Genomic DNA, 17,246 nt, shown 5'->3' with positions numbered 1-17,246 from the left:
ACGTCACATGTATTCCCACAACATGCTCGTCGGGGCCCATGCGAGTTTTATGATTGCACTTGCCCTTTTTTGTGTACCTATATATATATACAATCTACGGTGCATGAACGTGGGCCTTTTCAGATATTTAGCTTTGAGCAATTGAGCGAACAACCATCATTTGAATGCAACGCTCTACTTAAAAGTTCGCACACGCCTTCTGTCCGCTTGTACGCATGTTGCGGATCCGGTGGCGTGGCGTTGTACTTTAGTCATCTGTCTGTTTCATACAGGTAGACTGTCGTGCACTACTTATATGATTTATACATGTAGATTGTAGTGCACTAACAAATCTCCTGCTTTATGTTTGTCGATGCTTGCATTTATTGTAATTCTTTCACATTTGCTTGCAAATAGTGTACTTTGTGTACAACGAATTTCTAACAGTGATTTGTAGGAGCTTGCATTTGTTGTAATCCTTTAGCATTTGTTCATGGTCTTTGATCATTTCAGTACATCCGCTATTATTGGTCATAGGCAGCTAGATGTAATCATTTATAGGCTAAAATTGACTTCAGTATACTGCATTTATTGAAGTCTTTATGCATCTACCCACAAATGGCATGTAATACATACATCTATATTTGTAGAGAGATTGTATGTATTGCAGATCTTTAGGATGTAAGGAATTGGTGCTTTTGACTGATACTAAGTGGTTGCTGACTATGAGACAATTTAGCATTCATCATATATTATTTGTCATCACCTTTGGTTAGACTTCTGCATGAAATAGACCTCTCCTACATTTATTAAAGTCCTTATGCATCTACCCACAAATGGCATGTAATACATGCATCTATATTTGTAGAGAGATTGTATGTATTGCAGATCTTTAGGCTGTAATGAATCGGTGCTTTTGACTGATACTAAGTGGTTGCTGACTATGAGACAATTTAGCATTCATCATATATTATTTGTCATCACATTTGGTTAGACTTCTGTATGAAATAGACCTCTCCTACATCTGCTTATGAATCCCTTTGTTTGTATGTGATGAGTATCTTACAACGGTTCGTAGGAGATTGATACATTTGCTTAACACCTAATTGTTGTTGCTGTTAGAGTGTCATGGTTTGTTGTGGATTTCGATTGAATTTGGAATATTGGATTTTGATTGAATTTCATATGGTTTGATATTGATTTAAATTTTGATTTCAGAGAGAGATCTGAATTTGGAAGATTTTGAATTTGAATTTAAATTTAATTTGAAGTGTGTTTTGTTGATGTTGAATTTGATACTCCTCTAGCATGGTACTTTATGAAGAGCCTCCCCAATATTCAAAAATATCGGGTGGAATCCTTCAAGGTTGATCAGTTAATATTTGAAATTCGCTCAAAGGTCATCTCTACGACAAAAGGTCATTCTTATGTTAGTTTAAACTTGCCACCGATCTTTCGGTAGGTAAAGATAGGCATCCGAAAAACCAAGACCAAGTCTGGTATCACTATCTTATCATAAGCTTGAACCATTCGGGATTTATACAATTTTGAGTTTTGTTGAGCCTTAAAGATGACGCTCTACAAGGCCTCGAACTCCAATTGGAATCGGGCACTCAGTTCAACTGTGATTTAATTTTGAACGACACTTTTCAGAGAAGCAACCCACTCATCTAGTGGGATTGATCTTGGACCCAGCATAGAGTGTGATTTTGTAGATAATGTCTTAAAGGAAAAGATGTCTATATGTAAGGACTCACACATGTTCCTCAAGGTCGAGATTCAAATTTTTATTAGAATGACAGACGGGAACAAATTTACAAGTACATTGAGAAGTAGAGTCGAATCCAACTAAACTGAAAAAGTTTGAGAATTTAGGTTTTGTTGACCTAGATAAAGTTTTAAAGAAACTAAATTGGGATTTCACTTATATAGATTTTGAATTAAAATTGATTTTTAAAAGGTTCAAATTGGATAGAGAAATATGATCTTTTCAATTCTCTTGCATGGGAATATTCTATCTGATAGATAATCAATGCATGATAGAGAATCTGGATTCAAGATTTTTCAAAGTTAAGCAATTAAAGTTAATTGAGTTTTCTTTTGAGATTTAAGGATTTAAGAAGAATGAAGCCTCTTTCTTATTTATGGTGGTGCTTATTGCACATATATTTTATTTTTGGCGCACTTTGCACATCTTTTGATTTGTAAGGAGTTTTATGCATCTTTTGATTTATTTTTTCATCTTAATAAGAGGCTTCATTTTCCTTAAAATCTCAAAGTGGTTACTTTTTTTTTTTAATGTTGGGATTATATCTCAATTATAAGAGAAGAAGGTTGATTCTCTTATACAAGGAAGGGTAATCCTCAAGACAGGACCTAATCTTTTGACAAAAGTGCTAGCTTGACTTTAAAAATTGAAAGGATGCCTATTAAAATAGAAAATTACAGAAAGATTGAAAAAGTTTCATTTCTAAATTCAACTTAAATTTGATATAAATTTTAATTCAAAAGTGAGATCAACCAACAAGAAGTGGTGGGAGGGAAGAACTTTTAAACATCTAGTAGATTCAATTACAACTCTATCTTGCTTAAGATTTAAGATAGAGATCAATTTCCATTTAAAAGAGGAATCAATTATCTTAAAAATTCAGACCTAGTACAATTGAGAAATTATATGTTTTCCTTAAAAATTATAACTTTAGGTGGAAAGACCCTAGTAGCATAAAATTTGATTCCTACAATCTTTTTGAAGAGAGAGATTGTTATGGGGTTTGCACTATCCGTAGAAGATGCTGCATCATTTTAATCAAAAGTTTTATCGTGATAGGACCACTTCAAAAATTAAATTTTGACGGTATCACTGTATGATACAATCTTAGATTATTTTCCCTCTCTCATTACTAATGGCCTAGTAGTTAGGAGAGTGGCACCCCAAGTGGCTTTTATACCTCCTCCTTTATAGATGATGTGGTGGGACAAGGGGTGTAAACGAGTCGAGTCTAGTAGAGTTTAGACCCTTATCGAGCTTGGCTCGTTACATGGAAAGCAAGCTTAATGTAATCTTAACTAAAGGGAAATCCCTTTGTGTCCCCGCGGACAGATAAATTATTGTTTCTCCATTGACTGATAACTTGAAGTTTTGAAATTCTATTCCAAACTGGATCAAGTTGCCAGCGGTGATTTCTTCTACTGTCAAGTTTCTATCCAGGGAGAAGGTGAGTTTCCCAGCCATTTGAGTATGCTCGATTTCCTGGAATTAAAGAAAAGGTGAATTGAATTAGTTGATTTTTAATTGTAGTTTGAATCTTGAATGATTTATCTTAAATTTTGAAACTCGACCTGTTGAGTTTCACCCAACATGAGAGTTGACAAAATTGACAAGGAAATTTTAAGAATTATGCTTAACTCTTTCGTTTCACCGATTGATTTTAGAGTGAAATGTCAAAGCTTGGATTTTGATTTGAAATTGGAGTTGAACTTGAATGTGAGTTTGAATTTAAACTTGAATCTAAGATTGAAATTGAATTTTGACTTGAGTTTGAGGATAAAATTGAATGGATCCTCTTCAAATATTGAAATCTATCACATTGAGTTTCACTCAAATATACAGGTTTGCAAAATTAATAGGACAATACTACAAGTTTGGCTTGACTCTTTCGCTCTCCTAATCACGTTGGGGGCTAAATATCAAAGCCTGAATTTGAACTTGAAGTTGGAATTGAGCTTGATTTGAGAGATTGAGATTGAACGAATCCTCTTCATATTTTGAAACTCAGCATATTGAGTTTCACTCTAATATGCACGTTTGCAAAATTAATAGAAATATCCTGAGAGTTTGGCTTGACTTTTTCGCTCCACCAATTAACTAGGAGGCGAAATATCAAAGTCTATATCTGATTAGAAATATTTGAATTTTTACTGCATATACTAGATCACATGAGAATGTTGAAGCATAACATATGACAACGATAATCGAAATTAATTTGAAGGATTTTGACACAAAATTTTAAATCTTGAAAGTTGAGGGATTTCTTTAAGTTTTGAAACTCGATATGTTGAGTTTGCATTCAACATAAGGGTTTACAAGTTTGAGGGAAAAATTAAGGAATTTTGACTCGACACTTTTACCTAGCCGATTGACCTAGGGGTAAAAAGTCAAAGCACTGGTTTAGATTAGAAATTGCATTACATATGTTAAACTACAAATGGATGTTGTAGGAAACATATAGCAACGACTATCGAAGTTGATTTGAAGTGGATTTTTAAAAAGATTTTAAAGGCTTAAAAGTTTAATAGAATTTTTTCAAGTTTTTCAAACTCGACATATTGAGTTTACACACAACATGATAGTTTACAAAGTTAGAAAGAAACTTTAAGAGATTTGCTCGACTCTTTCACCCCACCGGTTGGGTTGGGGGTGAAATGTCATAGCCCGGATTTTGCTAAAAGGATTTGAATTTGGATTTTCAGACTAAGGATTTTCTGTAAATTGTGAAACTTAATGTGCTTGAGATTTATTTGAGCATGCAATTTTATAACAACTACAAGAGGGCTTTGAAAATTTTGGCTCGACTCTTTTACCAATATGTCAAAGGAGGTAATGATTGAAAATTCAATTTGGATTGCATCAAGATTAAACACATATTTCTGGAAGTCAAGGGAGGAATGGTAGGAGGTGACTTGAGATTCTAAATCACTTCAGAAACACCCCAGCATATCCTAAGTATTGGGCTTAAATTTGGATTGAAAGAAATTTAAATTTGAATTGTCAGTTTTATTAGAAAATTATGATTGTATTCCTGAAGATTGAAGCCATATAGCCTGAGCCTGCCTCAGAAACTAAGTCTAAATTAGGCACTGAAAATCAGTAACCCAAACCTAGCTAATGTAGTGTAAATATGAATTTACCCAAACCAGGATTGGGGAGCCAGCTAACCACCTAGGCGCTTTAAAATCATGTATCTGGTCACTTATGAAAGAGTTGAAGGGACGTTGTTTAGTTAAGTTTGAGGGAATATGGCCGACATCTAAAAAAGATCATAATTGGCCCTTGACTTATGTTGGGTGAAATAAAACTTAAAATAAAAAGCAATTAAATTTTTTTAAATACTTTTAAATTGATTTCTAATACAATACATAAAAATTGGCTCGATTAATGTTTGAAATTTGAATAAAGCAATTTTAAAAAAGTCTTAAAAAATAGATTTTATCCAGATTATACAGATTCCCCTTCACAGATATGCACCCACATAGGCCAGATGGTTTCCTAAAACCCGCAGGTAAAGAGGTACCTAACAAAGTAAAGAAGGTGCAATAAAATGCTATGCGAACTCCCGACAGTCCCGGTCTTACTTTTTAAATTCATTAGAATTTCTATGTTAGCTTAATTTTTTCAAAAAATTTAATTAAAGTAGAAAAAAAATTTAACGTGCCCTCACAAGCCTCCGATCGAGTTCCAGGCTAAATCAAATACGACATACAAGATCGCCAAAAAACAAAGAAAAGCAAATAATTTATATCGCAATCAACATCAAATAATCAGATAAATAATTAAATAATCAATTATTCATTATAGGTCAAGTTGAATTTCTAGAAGTAATTTAAGGGATATGGAATGCTTTATATCTACCCTGAAAGATGTAGTTGGTTACAAAAGAATACCTGAAAAACTTGGGGAGGTAATCGTATATAGAAAGAATCACTAAAAAAGGTTTTTCGTTTTCTTCTAAAGTCACGATGGAAGTTGAAAATTATTTTTTTACAATTTATATTTTTTTCTATCGTAATTTATCTTTTCAGTTTTTCTTAGATTTTTTTATCTTACAACTTCATAATACTTAAAGCTTTTCTTTTGAGATATATGCTATGTCGATTACATGATATTAGTCGTAATTTTTATAAAATTGGGGAAATCTTTTCTATTTAATAAATTGCAGGCTTTCTGAAGCTATCATGTGTTTAATCTCCACCAATTGCCATTTAAATTAGTCGGGAGCCAATGATTCTCTTTGATAAGCGGGGAATGTGAAGGCTGATTGGGCTCTACTAAATAGAATTATATCTCTATTTATAGAGGCTCATATGGGAAGCATGAGCAGATAAAATTCTACAATTCTCTATTTGCCTATGTTTATTAAAAGAGGGAAACATTCTTTGGTGATGAAAGCGTAAGTCTTGAATATTTTCCTTTCCAACTAACAAGTAAATTTTAGGAATTCGAATTCTATTGATCTAATGATACGACCACACTCTAGTTGTTGAGCATATAACTGGGAAAAGAAAGATCTTTACCAACAAAGAAATAATAAACACTTGCGGATCTACTTCCAGATATTTACAAACAAAAATAAATATTTAATCCAAAAAATAACCTTCACAGAAGCAGCAGACATCCTTTGTACGTAGCAATGAAGTTCTTCATCAACTGGGCTTCGGTTTCACGTGAGAGAGGGAAGCGATGGGAGGCTGGGAGAAGACGAGCCGAGAGAGACGGAGAGGAGACCGGATTTCATGAACTGCACTATTCACGCCTGGGTTGTGCGAATGGCAGGCGATGGGAGGCTGGGAGGAAAATGGAAAAGGGATTCGTGTGTGAGAGCTCATATGAGAGAAGCAGTTTGGAACTGCAATGGACGGAAGAGGGAAAACAGGGGCCTTCGGCCTTCTTTGGGTGTGCAAATCAGTGGGAGAGGAGGCGGGCTGGAGAGGTTCGTGTGAACTGAGAAAGGAGAAGGGGCTAGGGAGGTGCGGTTTATGCGAATGAGAAGGGAGTTCGGTTATTCCGAAATGAGAGAGAGATCGGGAGCAGGGTCTTACACGAATTGCTCTGGATTGGAGATCCTGGGCTTCTTCTCAACTGACCGAATGAGAGAGGGAGTGGTTGAGGGGGAGATCGTGCGAACTACTGAGAGAGAGGGGCGGCTTGTGCGAATTGGAGAAGAAGTAGAGCCTCTATTTTACGAATGAAAGAATCATGGGAGAGTTGGGTTCGTGCGTATCCAGAGAATGCAAGGGGCAGTTTTGCGAATGAAAGGAAGAGCAGGCCGTTCTTTTCAGTTGCCGAGAGAGAGATCCTGCCAATGGGGAGGAGTTGGGGTTGAGGAAGTTGGACCGGTTTTTTAAACTTTTATTTAATTAGTTTATGATGTTAAGATTATTTAGTTTAGGTTATTAATTAAAGATGTGATTTGAGAATAAATTTACTTTATTAGAATTTATTGATTTAAGATATATTTATTTGAAATTTATTCAAATGATTTTAGTATTTTATTATCAACAAAGAATTTAAAGTTGAATTGATTTTGAATTAGATTTTGATCGAGTTGATTTAGATTTGGGTTGAATTTAAAAGGGATCAAAGGGCTAATTTTAATTTGATTAAAATTAAAATAGATTTGATTAGAAAGAATTTGGTGTTTGATTGGTGAATTGATTTGAGCCCCATGATGTATAAATTTGATTGAAAACGAATTAGATTGTATTAAATTGAGTCGATCGAGATTGACGAATCATAAAGCGGGCTTGATTTGAGTTGTTTTGGAGTTGAATTGAAACTAGATTGAATTGATTTTGATTTGGGTTGAGTGATAGGTTCGAGTCGATGCTACGTCGGTAGGTATCCACCTAAGGGAAATCCTGTGGGTGACGTCTATTCTAGGCTACGAAGACGTAGGTGCTAGAGTTAATTTTGGGGAAATTGATATCGAAAAATGAGGTCAACAGAGTTGACCGAACCACTATTAACCCTTGTGTTTTTATTTTTTACTGCTTCCACATTTATTTTCTTCCTCACTTATTTTTGTGGTGATTTGGTTTGCATTCGTGCTTTGCTTAAAGAAATTTTTTAAATACCAATTCACTCCCCATCTTGGTTATCCTTGGGCCAGTTCTATAGGGCTTAACATCCCTAACAAACTTTCAAGAATTATATAAAATATCAAAAGAGAGAGTACTAGAAGAAGTAGAAGTCAATGTAGCAGGAGTAAAAGACCAAAAGTAGCCATAATCACCATCTTATTTTATTTCATCATCAATCGAAAGTAGAATAAAGTCCTTCAATGTTAATGCTGGAAGGAGCCCCATCTTTCTAGTACATGTAAAGGAAGAAAGAAAAATGTGCTCAGTAGGCATTACAATAGAAGAAGAAGGAGAAAAAGGCGCTGATGTAGTAACTGAGATGGTAATTATCGACTCAGCCTGGGGAGATCTCCTCTCAAATGCCTCCAAACTTTAAATTGTGTGGTCAATCATATTTTTTATCTTCAAAGGAGTTCCAGCTTCCACTCTCCCTCAGAATCTCTATGTGATCTGCTACTACTGCCCTGACTGTTACTATCATTATCATTATAGCAGAAACCAAAAATCATCTGAACTGTTTGAGTGGTCTAGCTCTGGGGCTACACTAAGTCACTATCCTATAAATGTATCTTCCCACTGTTTAGGAGCCTCTTAACCTTGTCCTTGAACACATAATAATCCTCTATAAGATGCACGATATATCTGTGAATGGGATAATAAAATGGGTGGTCTATTTGTCCCTCCTACTCCACTCTACTATTATTCAAGAATGTTAAGATGTTTTTATTAATAAGAAATTTAAAGATCTTTTTTACACTTTCTCTCTTAAATGGGTATTCCTTACTCAACTTCTCTTGTAGGTATTACTGGCTAGTTCTATGGAAGGGTATGGACTATACTACTGACTAACTGGGTGAGTACAACTACTATGGTGGTGTTGAACTGACTATAGATCTCTTGCCCTTATTCAGAGTCCCATAGGTATTATGTACCTACCCTTTCTTAGAAGGAGGTGCCCTTAAAGACTCCTACCGTTGAGGTCTACGCAAAGGTTGACTCTCAACCTTAGGAGGGACAACATCGGGTATGATATCCTGTAAGTAGACCTTCATCAATAACTTTTGGAAGGTTTTAATACTGAAACGCTTCATGTATGGTGCTATGGGACCACCTACATTCTTTAATAATATCTCCACTGCATGTTACTCCTATAGCTGAGGCTCATAATATAGGATAAGGTTCCTCCATCTGACTATATAATCCGGGAGAGTCTCTCGAGGATGCTATCTAGCCACAACTAACTCTCCAACTGTGACCCAGTGCTTAGCACTAATAAACCTTTGAATAAAAATCTGCTCTAACTCTTCAAAGATGCGGACCAAGTCATTGGGAAGGTTGGCATACCAAGCAAAGGTCACCCCAACTAGGGTGCTAAAAAAGAGTCTCAATATCAGAGCATCATTCCCCTATATGTTGTAACATATAGCCTGGTACTATGCCACATGCTGCCTCAAGTTCCCAAACCCATCAAACACACTGAAATATGGGGGAATAAAGCCCGGGGGTAGGGCCCTCTCTCAAACTCAACTAGTCAGCATCTCCTCCTACTAACAACCTCTCCAAATTTCCTAGAGGAAATTGCCTGCTCAATCTTCCAGGCTATCAAGTCCTAAATTTGTCAAATTGACAACTGAGACAACTGACTTTAAACCAGGGTAGTAGCCATTGTAGGTGTGCTTGGTGTTGGTGGTGGAACTATAGGCTCATCTCTAGATGTGGTAGGAGTGGCTATGCCCATCATCTGGGGCAAAAGCTGTCAAATGTGCAGTTACTATCACCATAGCTCTGGCCATCTATGCCATTTGAGTCTGAAGATGCGAAATAGTAGCCTCTATATCAACTGATTTTGGATAACCGCCCACCTCAGGCTATCTTTGCTCATGCTCATCCTCAGGCTTTCTCTGCTTGTTCGAATGACCTCGTCGGGTAACCACATAAACTCTATGTACTTATAAGTCTTCATCTAACTCATCCTCGAGTACATCCTCCTCAAAGAAGGTTTGATGAAGTCCCTCTATGTTTGAACCATTTGAACCATTGTGAGGAATTATAACATTTGTATCACAAACCATCAGGACTGCCTTAAACCCAGATGGAATAACTGTCTCTATCTGCTCAATTGCCTCTGCCAACTGTATTGTCTCGATAGGGGTGTCCGCCTATCATCGTCTCTAAACCCACCTATTACAGTGGAACCCAGAAGGGGAAATTGTTTGCTAGGGGGCCAAAAATATTGAATGAATCTGAGCTCTAATCGTCTCCAAGTATTATCTTGATCCATGATGATGATGGCATCATCCAACACAAGGGGTAATTGTTTATGGTTGGATTGTTAGAACTGAACTAAATGGTGTGCTTCCTGGGTGACTGTCCTCTCTACCACTTGTATTTCTGCATCAAGGTCTATCTTTTTAACTGAATGGATGTTTGAGAGATCTGATGAAGTAACCTCTAATGACTAATAAGCCCTCAACTTCATGCTAGGTGGACTATACTCTGAATCCTCAAAGAAAGAGTTCAGGCAATATCATCCCTAAGGACACTTGCTCAAGGTAAAAGGAGTGGTAACAGAAGTTATCACCACAATGCGAGACATCCTCCTCATCATGACTTTGTGCCAGTGGAGAGAAGAATCCTCCCTATACTGTTCTATCTCAGGCGCTACAAGAATAATTGGGGTAGGTGGAACTGAAATTAGTCGTGGCTCCCACTACATGGGGACCACTCTCCTCTTAAGAGAATCCTAGTGAGCCACTGCCTCTACCATCCTCTGTATATATATCTTAGATGCAGCCAATTTTAGTCTTCTATTTTTGTTCCTCTGGACCCTTTCCCAAGGCCGAAGGTGGAGGAGAAAGGTACATCTAAACCCACTGCTTGAGGGATAGGGGGAATAGGAGCTATATTAAATGTTGAGGTCTGCTCGACGATCTCAGGGTGAGAGAGCCGAGCAAACAAAGAAGCTCAATAGGAGGAAGGTGAAGGAGCCTTAGTCTGGGCACCCCTGTTCCTAGAGGAAGAAGGAGGGGGAACTCGAATGCGAGCTGCCTCCACCAAAATAATAAGAGGAGTAACAACTAACTACCGGTACTGAGGGGTCGAGGCAACCTACATGATAGGTATTGTAGGTACAGGTCTCCTAACAATTGGATGAGTAGGAGTAACTAAGAGTGGTCTAGGCACTGGCTTCCTAACCATAAGGCACACTGGCTACACCGGAAGGGGAGCGGGACGAGTAGGTGCATGGGCTATCCGTCAAGCTAGTGGTCATTCAGTGGGGCACCTGGCTATGTGTCATAGCCTTTGGGAAGGAGAGAATGCAGTAGTCTTAGCCGGGGTTTATCCGTTAAGAGTGATGAAAGTTGAGTCTATAAAGGAACCAAAAGTGATCCCTCCAACAAGCAGATTAGTCAACAGGAACTCAGGGAGTGTCACCTGCAGTCTGAGCCAAAATAGAAAGTCATAGAAGAAGTATGTGAAGACATGACATTGATGCCAAAATAATAGAGAATTAAAAGAATTAGTAAGAGTTGATTAAAGAAGAGAATGGATAAGGTACTAAAAGGCTTAGAAGGCCAGAACGAAAGGGACCATAGCTATAGGAAACCTATCAAAGAGGGGAACCTAACTAAGAGTATGATGGACCTAATATAAAGTTTATGATAGGCACAATTATTGAAAAGATATTATCTTTATCCCTATCTTATTTTAATTGTTGGAAGTAATTTTTTTTGTAGTGGTCAAGTAGTGTAGATAACAAGCACAAGAAAAGTTATTGACTATAGCTTTGCTGAAAAAATATAATTGGGAGGCAATGAGAAGTCAATCTAAGTAATAAAACTTCCTAAAATGGTTTGAAGAAGCTAACTTTAACAATTTTTGTAAGTTCGAATAGGTTGTTGGCCAAAATATTTATCCCAAGGCTAACCAAGAGAGGGGTGAATTAATAATTTAAAAAGTCTCTTGGAAAATTAAAGAACTAATTTTGGATTTAATTACAATGACAAAATTTTCTCAAAATAAATTTCTAACCACAAAATTAAAACTTACAGAAAATAAAAATGTAGTAAAAATAAAGATAAAAAAACATAGAATTTTATAGTGGTTTAGTCCAACGAGACCTTCATCCACTCACATAAGACTCCCTCTTCAAGTATTTCACTAAACCAAAGTGACTCTCCTTTTTCTCCCACAGTAAGGCGGAGAAGTCCTTACAAATACCTCTCTTTCACCCAACCCAAATGTGGCAGAGTACCATCATCCTCTCTCACCTCCCGGTGATGGCAGAGAATCGTAATACTTTCACACTCTTCTAGTATCGGTAGAGTACTAGCATCCTTTCACACCCTCCTTGTGTTGGTAGATTACCATCAACCTTTTACAATCTCTTGGTGTCGGTAGAGTATCAGATCTCCTTTAAAAAACTTCTTTCAAGTCTTCAAGAAAGTAAGGAAGAACTTTGAATAATATGAAAGAGATCCTCACTCTTGGGCAACCTTGTGAATTTCCTCACAAATCCCTCTTAAGAGATCTCTCACTCTCCAATTCCAAGACACTCTCCCAAACACTCTCCATGTGCACTCTCAAAAGAAATTCATGGTAGGAGTTATGATAGTTAGTTTTAAAGACTTAAATATGAAAGAAAGGAAAAATCATTAAGAAAATTAAAAATTTCAATTTGACCATCTTGGATTGTACATTATGACCGTACTTTATATGTACGTATAGTTCAAAAAAATTTTGTACGATCCTAGACAAACATATTGCATACTCTTACTATCGTATATACGAACTGACACTGTATAATATGAACAGTTCAAAATTGAACAAGTTTGTCCAGTATGATTTCGTACAAACCCATTTCATACTCTGATATTATCTGTATGAACCCCATATCATATAGTACGAACTATTTAAATAAAATGTTGCTTCATATGGTACTAACATGGACAAGCCCATAGATATCGTTAGTATGAAAATAATTTCATATAGTATGAACAGTTCAAAAAATTTATCTATTTGTATGGATGAATTGGTACACACCCATTTCATACTGTAGATGTCATCTGTATGAAAAAATAAATTATGCAGTAAGATCATTTCAGGAAATGGTGAGTTTGTTTTGGATAAATTGGTACGTATCCATTTCATACCTAGACATTATCTGTATGAATCTAACTTTATAAAATATAACTAATTCAATAGAAAAAATTCTAAGGCATGATTCAATTAACTTCTTTTTGGAAGAGCACTCTAGACAAATTATCCAGTACTATTCAAGAATCGTACAATACGATTAGTTTGAAAATAAAAGTTTTGACTCACTTTCTCAGTGTGTATGTGTGTACACCATTACCCAATTACAATCACACTCTCTCAGACTCAAGAAAAAGAGAAAATTTACAATTTCAATTACAAGAAACTCTAATTTAAACTATCTTGAAGTCTTTGATAGCCTAAAAAATGATTTTCTTGAAATAATAGTACACATAAATAACACAAACAAGATTTTTTCCAATGTGTTAGGAGAAATAATAATCACCACAATAATATTTTTTTATCATAAAAAACTCACATGATATAAAATCATAGATTTGAAAATTAAGTCGCAACAATCTCCCCCATTTTGATGATGATAAATCAATTATTATTAGAGTTAACACTTAAGATATTTTTTTCTCCTAAGCTCCCCCTAACTGAATGACCAATTTATCATTTATAAGAAGTTTAAATTTACAAATTTATGTCCAATAAGGTACCTTTTTCTTGTTATAAAAGGTATCATTAGCTTCTTTTACCTAGTTTGTATTAGGTTGGCTTTATTTTATTATTAATGCAATTCTGAATTTCTTCAAAAAAAAAAAAAAAACTGAATGACCAATTTAAAATAAGGGGTTCCTATGAAAATAAAAAATAGGACAACTGAGCATAAGAAGGAATTCATAAAAAAAAAACCAAAAATAAAAAAAAAAAAAAAACTAAAAAAAAAAAAAAAAAATCATGAATAAAACATACACACGCTGCACATTTACATACATATAATACATACATACACACATACATCAAATAATCAAAAACATCAAATAATAACTAAATACTTTCCCTTTTGACAATAATAAAATGGGAAATACATCTTGTAATGAAAAGTTTATATGATGAATCAAAATAGTTGATGACGAAGAAAATTTTAAACTAATTATAAATACAACATTAATTTCCTAATGATAAAAATTAAAACTTAAAGTTTAAATAAAAAAAAACTAAGATAAGAAAAGTCAATCAGATTTACTATTCATTCTAGATAAAACAAAATAAAAATAATTATTACAAAAATGATAAATAAAGATTAATTATGTTCTAATTGAATAGTGAAGATGATTGTCGATTGTATGGATTTGTATAAGACATAGAATGATAAAGGAAAAAAGTATGAAATTTTTAATTGGTGACATTGCGCATCTTTTCAATTTTTTGTGGCACACTCTGTTCAATTTTTCAATTTAGGCTAAATTTATGCCTCCTTTCACTTTGGTGAACATTGTACATCTTTTCATGTTTGGCACATTGTGTGCATCTCTTTTTTTTCTTTTTGAGTCTTTCCAATGACATTAAATCATAACACAAAATCAAATAATAAACAAAAATAAACAGATTGAAAAATAATAAAAATAAAAAATAAAAAAGTTATGTATCATGAAATTGATCTTCTAATCTATATCAAGTTATAATTTTAATTTAAATTTTGCAAGGGAATTAATTTGTAGAGAAAAGTAATTCAAAATCCCAATCTAGAGATTAATTATAAAAGATTTCTCTATAAAAATATATATAGTTTAAGAAGAGAAATTTTAATGCACATCAACACAACATTTTGTCATTTCATTTATCATTCAGAACACATACAAACATCTTTTTTCATTCAAAATAACAGAAATATAAGAACAACACATGAAGACACTAACACATAAAATTATTGACATCACAGGAAAACATCTCAACCATAATAAATACAAAAAACATGTTAGCATCAACAACACAAAAATATAACTAATATCTTAAGGGGCCCTGATCTGGAGGTGCTGGAGGATTAAAAATTATAAAATAACTATTGATCATAGCTATATTAGTGTTGATCAAGTTGAATTGCCCTTGGATCCACCCCATATCTTCATTATACCTCACATCGTGATGGTTAAGATAAGTCTCAATTTGATAAAAAATATTAATCAAAATGATATTCTAGTCTGTCAAAGTGTTGGACCTTTTCTTGATTGAAGTTCTGGTTGGGTCCAGGTGTAGGTGCTAGATTAGGTTCCATTTCTTCTCTAAGATATAAGCAATTAGATGTCCTAAGGACACATTTTTCTTCCCCTTATTATGAAGAAGTCCAATATCAAAAGATTTGTATATATAATCTATGATAAGTTAGGCTTCATCAAAAGGTTTTTTAATCATTATCAAGTATGTGAAAGTGGATAAAAGAGGAGTAAGATTTATATGATCACCAGCTTTGGGAATTATAAAGGTTCTCAAAATGTGCTGAATGATCCTAGTATTTTAGTTAAGAGTATAGACATGAGAAAGATGGCTTACTTGTGCTACACCCTTAAGAGTCTGGTTTATTTCTGACCAGTCAAAATCTACTCTAGAGGTTAAAGTGTGTGCTCAAACTCCTTGGGTTCTAAGTTGAAGTAAGTTGCATATATCTTCTTTAATGATTTCTAGATGCTGCTTAAAGATGAAGGAGGTAATGCTAGTGTGTTCTTGGTTTACCTTCATGTTTGCAAGGAACATTTGAAAAGTTTAACGATGGTAGGCATAAATCAGCATAAGGACTAAGGAAAACTGGTTTGAGGCAAATATGGGCATGACAAAATAGTTGATATCACTCTGTATAAGAAGTCGAGAGGGGTTATTTTGGCTACAAAATACCTATCAAAAGCTTCCTCACTCTCCTTAGAGAGGAAGTTGTCGTGTTTACCAGATCAAGAGGATGTGCCCTTAGAAGTGCCAGGTTATTTTCTACTACTAGCTATTCCTAAGGTTTGGACTCAAGAGGTTTTGGAAACAAAAAAGAATGTGAAGAAAAAAATTATTCAAGATATTTCTATTTAAAGAAAAATGAGTACATAACTAAATTAATATCATATGTACAATTTTAAAATCATATGTGACAAAAAAGTTTGTACATACAAATAGAAATGGCTAAAAATGAAATATATTTTTGTAACGCAACATTCCCAAGGCATTGTTTCATACAGTCTTTTTGACCAAATGATCATATAGACAAACACCTATTAATTTGGGATGTTAAAAAAAGTAAATATCATTTTATGAAGGTTAGGTTCTTCCATATAAGAAAATGACAACATGATCATATAGATGAAATGCGATTTTTTATGTACGATCTGACAAAAATAACTGAACATTTGGAAAACCATCCCCATTCATACAGATGCAAAACCCATTATCATATAGATGATGACGACATCATATAGTATGATCTGCATTGAAAAATTTAGTCATGCATGCTCAACACATAAAGACATTATGTATACGTTACAGAATTCTTATAATATGAAAATTTTCATACAGTACGACGAGAACACTTAAAATAAAACATGATAAATTGATAACCTTTTCAAACACAATGACATGCTTCCAGTCACTACAAGAAAAATGGCCTATACCGGCAGTTTGAACCGGCGGTTTAGAGGCCGTCGGTATTACCGACGGCTACGCCGGCGGTTAAGCCGTCAGACTCTAACGACGGCTTAATCGACAGCTTAGCTACGATACACCGTCGGTAATACCGACGGTCTCTAAACTGCCGGTACACCGCCGGATTTCAACATTAACCGGCGATTATCCGGCGGTCTAAACCGCCGGTGATATGTGAGTTTTTCCGGCGGTTTAGACCGCCGGAAAACCGCCGGATATAGACGTGAACCGGCGGTTTTCCGGCGGTCTTAATCGACGGTGATAAGTGATTTTTCCCCGGCGGTCTAAACCGCCGGAAAACCGCCGGTAAAAGCCTTAATACGAGCCCCCTCGCTCCGCTCATTTCATTTTCCCTGTTTCCTTCTCTCTCTTGGTCGCTCGCTCTATCCGCTCCTCCGCTCGTCCGATCAGCCCCCGACGAAGGAACTCCGACCGCCGACCCCATTCCGACCGCCGCCGACCCCAGTCCGACCGCCGCCGTCCCCAGTCCGACCGCCGCCGACGAGTTTACTCCGACGCCCGACCGCCGACCGTTTCCGACCCCAAACAAACCGATTTCTCTTTTAAGGTTATTTTTAATGGTTTTTCTTTGATTATTTGTTGATATTATCTTGTTAGTTAATGTTTTATACTTTAAAAATGTGGGAGAGAGTTATGGTGCATATATAGGTTTAGGTTTGCTTGGATTA

Source organism: Dendrobium catenatum, unplaced genomic scaffold, assembly GCF_001605985.2.
Source record: "Dendrobium catenatum unplaced genomic scaffold, ASM160598v2 fragScaff_scaffold_1220, whole genome shotgun sequence".
Lineage (NCBI taxonomy): Eukaryota > Viridiplantae > Streptophyta > Magnoliopsida > Asparagales > Orchidaceae > Dendrobium > Dendrobium catenatum.
Note: the sequence above shows the minus strand (reverse complement) of the source record.